The sequence below is a fragment of the Myotis brandtii genome, unplaced genomic scaffold, assembly GCF_000412655.1.
Source record: "Myotis brandtii unplaced genomic scaffold, ASM41265v1 scaffold344, whole genome shotgun sequence".
In the NCBI taxonomy this organism is placed as follows: Eukaryota; Metazoa; Chordata; class Mammalia; order Chiroptera; family Vespertilionidae; genus Myotis; species Myotis brandtii.
The window spans coordinates 272,572-277,397 of NW_005363247.1; positions in this window are offsets into that span (position 1 = coordinate 272,572).

The following is a 4,826-nucleotide window of genomic DNA, read 5'->3' on the forward strand; positions in this document are numbered from 1 at the left end:
GAATCATTGATCGGCTGCCTCCTGCACACCCGCTACTGGGGGATGAGCCCGCAACCTGGGCATGTGCCCTTACCCGGAATCGAGCCATGACCTCCTGGTTCATAAGTCGACACTCACTGAGCCACGTTGGCCGGGCTTTTTTCTATATTCCTGTTAAGTTTTTAGTCCTTTGTTGCTCAATTTTAAATTATTTTTAACGTATTTGAGATACTAACCTTCATCTGTAGAACATGTTGCAAATATTTTCTCCCAGGTTGTAAAATCCCTTTTGACTTAATTTGTGGGTGTGTTTTTTTGTTTTGTTTTGTTTTGTTTTGGTCATGGAACAAATTTTTATTTTTATGTAGTCAAATTTACCAATCATTTTTATTGCCTCTGAATTTTAGTCATAGTTTAAAAGCCTTTCCCCCAAGGTTAAAGAGGAATCCACCCATGTTTTCTTCTATATCTGTATGGTTTATTTTTATTTTATTTTATTTAGATCTCTAATTCATTTGGAATTTAGTATTGTGAAATGTGGAGGTATGGCTCTAATTGTGTGGGGTTTTTTTTTCCAAATGGCTTCCCAATGATCATAATACTGATGCTTAAAAAGTACATTTTGCCCCTGTGATTTGAGATGCCACTGTTATCATATAGTAAACTTGCATGCTACTTGGGTGTATTTCTGGGCTTTCTATTCTGTTCTACTGTTGTGTGTGTCTGTCTATTCATGTGAAAGTACCATGCTGTTTTAAGTATAGAGGCTTTGTAGTATGTTTAATGTCTGATAAGGCTAGTCCCTCCCTCATAAATTTTTTAAATTTATTTTTAGTTTTTCCTGGCTATTTTTGCATACTTGTTTTTCTTTGTGGATTTTAGTATAAATTTATCTAAATCTATAATAAATCTTTGTTGGCATTTTTATTGGGATTTTACACAACTTATAAATTAATTTCAGGAGAACTGTCCTCTTTAAGATATTGAGTCATCATATCCAAGAACAGGGCTGTCTTTCCATTTGCTCAGTTCTACTTTTGTGCTTTTCAGGAGAATTTTTAAGTTTTACTGATATATACTTTGTACATTTCTTGTGGAGTTTATTCCCAGGTATTCAATCTTCTTTGTTACTATCATAAGTGAGGTTTTCTCTCCCACAACATCCCCTAACTAGATATTGTTTCAAACATTGTTTTAAATCTTCACCCGATGATATTTTCCCATTGATTTTTGGAGAGAGTGGGAGGGAGGGAGGAGAGAGAAAGAAACACCCATGTGAGAGAGATACATCAGTTGGTTGCCTCCCACACACACCCTGACCTAGGCCAGGGACTGAGCCCACAACCAAGGTATGTGCCCTTGACCAGGAATTGAACTAGTGACCCTTCTGGCCCAGGGCTGAGGTTCCAACCACTGAGAAAACCCAGCTAGGCACAAACATTTTAATCAATGCTTTCCATGCATTATCTTAAAGAATCCTCACAATCACCATATGAGTTTCTTTTCAAAATCACAGGGCTAGTAGCTGATGACAAAGTAAGGTTCTAGGCAGGGAATTCTTGACTTCAGTGTGCTGACATCTGCCTGCTTCCCACTAAAATAATTTGTTTAGGAGTTGATTTATCTAAAATCATGGACAACAATCTAATATATTTTTAAATCTCAAAGACACTCAAAGCAAACGGTCAAATCTGCAACTTTTAACATGGGAACTCTGACCATGTCTAGCAACGTAACTCTAATGGGGAAGGCACAATATAAGAGAGAGCAGCTGCCCTAGCCAGTGTGGCTCAGTTGGTCAAGCATTGTCCCCCATGCACCAAAAGGCTGCCAGTTCAATTCCCAGTCAGGGCAAAGGCTCAGGTTGCAGCCAATCAATTGTTTCTCTCTCTCTCTTTCCTTCTTCCTTCCTCTCTAAAAATCAATAAAAACTTTTTTTTTTTTTTAAAAAAAGGAGGAATCACCATAAAGTTCTTTCCTCTTGAGGGAAAATAAAAAATAATTCCCCTCAGCTTCTGTCTCTCCAGCCCTGAAAGAAAAGGAGGACGCTGAATAAAGATCACAACTATCTGGGCATGGGAGAATACCAGATAGTTGGGGGAAGGTTGGGGCGGGGGGGGTGTGGGGGGGAGCGGGGAGTGGCTGGATAAATCTTCCCCAGGTGCTGCTCAACCTTAAGGGAATAGAGATTAGGAGCTGGAATGAGGGTCTCAAAGCAGGCTCTTGGAAGAAGAGGCACCAATAGAATAGAAGGGTGTACTGTCCCAAGGTCACAGGGACAATGACAAAAGCCCTCCATCTGAGCAATACAGCAAAGGCACGTGGATCAGGGCAGTTGCTACAAAAATGGTAGACATGAGTTCGGGGACATGGCAGTAAAGAAATGACAGTAATCTTAGTAATGGAGGGAAAGTCTAAGTGAGCCTTATCCCACCTCTCGTTGACCAATGAAAACATGGAGGTACTTAGTAGTGACTTCAAGAGTGACAGTGCCATCTAAGGCAGGAAGAAGAGTGCTCTACTGGCCAGACTTCGCTTCCAGAATTTGCACTAGCAGAGGCTTAGTTAGATATCACTGTTTTTGTCACCCCATCCCTTCTTTGTTCTTCCTTAGGCTGGTAGCCTGTAGACATCTGCTTAGAAGATTTTAGGTGGGCCTGATTTCTCTGAAAATAATTTTCAACAAAAGCATGATTTATGTGTGTTGGCCTATTATTTCCAGGTAATAAATACCAAAGTGTGCTCTCTGGACACATTGCTTTTCCTCATCATGCAGCATAGATTTGTCCCTAATACTATAGAGCTAATATATTTAGGGCAGTATGTATGCTGCTCATCCCGAGATACCAAGTTAAGCATAAAGGTTGCTATGATGCTTGCATCTAATTTTTTTTCCTCTCAATAAAAAGCATTTCTCTTGATGAGAGTAGGTTTTCAAAAGACAATTTCATACTTTGAGGAAGTTCTACAGTGGAATTTCTAGTGATTAGATACCTTTGATATGACTGATTCCCTGCTCAGCAGACCATAAGAAATAGACAACTACAATTATGACTATCAAGACTGTAACCCTTCCAATCACCCAAACACCACTGCGTTGTTCAGATAAAACTATAATAATATTCATTAGAAATGGCAATAGAAAGTGAATTCAATTTGCCTGGTAAAATAAGTGGCTAATGCTTCCAGCGTTAACAAAGACATTCATGACAAACAGGCCAGAGAGGAAAGGAAAAGTATTAATAAGAGGGGATAGGAGGCATGGATCCTCATGTAGCACTCTATCTTAGAGAAGAAGGCATTTACCTATATTTAATAAATTGGTGGGCAGTTAGAGAGTTAACATGGAACAAGTTATATATTTTTATTTCATGTTCATTTTTGTAGTGCTTTGAGACTCCTGGGACTTCAGCCTTTCATAGCAGTAACTCAGCCAATATTATAACATGTATCACCTTTGAAAAGCAATTGCAAGATGCTTGTTTGTATTCTCTTTGTGCAATGAGTGGGTTGGAATCATTCTCTTCAAACATCATTTACAACTCAATGTAATGAGCACACGTAGTCAGCAAGGCTTTTAAAAGTTAATGAGAAATAGACAACTTTGGGGGGTTATTTCTCAGTGTGCTCAGAGTCTACAACTAAGACTGTGGTTTAAAAAATAAGCACTTCTGGCCTTGCCATAGATTTTATTTTGAGGAAAATGGAATGGGAACAAAGACATCCATCTTGCCTCAAATCTAATTAAGAAGGAGAAAGCAAAGGAGGAAGGAAAAGAAGGAAAGGGGGAAGATAAGGAAAGCATGGCGTTGGTTTTTGTTTGAGCATCTGCAGAACAGGAAAAATGACCTTATCCCAGGTATACAAATACTGTGCAACCAGCCCAGGCAATACCAAGAAAGTTGGAGGAAAGGTCAAAAGAGAAGAAAGCAAAGGGAAGCAAGTAAAATATCCTTTTTTTTCCTGAATTATTCTCTCTCTCTCTCTCTCTCTCTCTCTTTCTTTCAAAAAAGGTGTGAAGGAGGGGAGGCATTTTTTAATGATTAATTGGGAGACCAAAATTATCCTTTCTACACCAGAACATGTTCAAGGAGAAGTGGAGGCCCTAACCCTGTTAATACACTAAAGGTAGAGAAGTAGCAGTAATATCAAAAAGAACAATGAGTTAGAAACCTGGAACTCCCCTTGCTCCACTGTCGATGGCTCCATGGCCTTGACAACTTAATGAACTTCCAGGAGAAGCTGTCTCATCATCTCTTGAAGGAAACTTTGGGCTAGAGGTCGCTTCTACCTCCAAAAATTTAAATTTTAAATTCAGTTTCATTAAAGATGCTGAAACTTGGTGTTTATTAAGAATAATGGGAAAGAACAGAGAGGAATTTGTGAATGTTAAGTACTTTTAATATGATTATGCTTTGAAAACTCCCTTAGTTTAATTAATAATCTCACTGCCTTAATTTTTTTTTCTGTTTTCTTAGTCCTTAAATGTATTAATTCTAGTAGAGTAATGAGGTCATTCTCTCTTACCTCAATTTCTATCCATTAATTCAGAGAGTAACATTATTTTTAAAGGGACAGGAAGTTAGAGAAATGGGCTAACTGCATGCTGAAAATCTCTGATTGTATCAAGGCAACTAACAATATTTTATGTATGTATCATAATCACCAAACCCATCACTTTGCTATTCCAACACATTGTAAAACATTGTTTTATATATATATACTAGAGGCCCAGTGCACAAAAATTTGTGCACTCGGGGGGGAGAGGGGGTCCCTCAACCCATCCTGTGCCCTCTCACAGTCTGGGATCCCTCGGGAGATAATGACCTGCTGACTTAGGCCCGCTC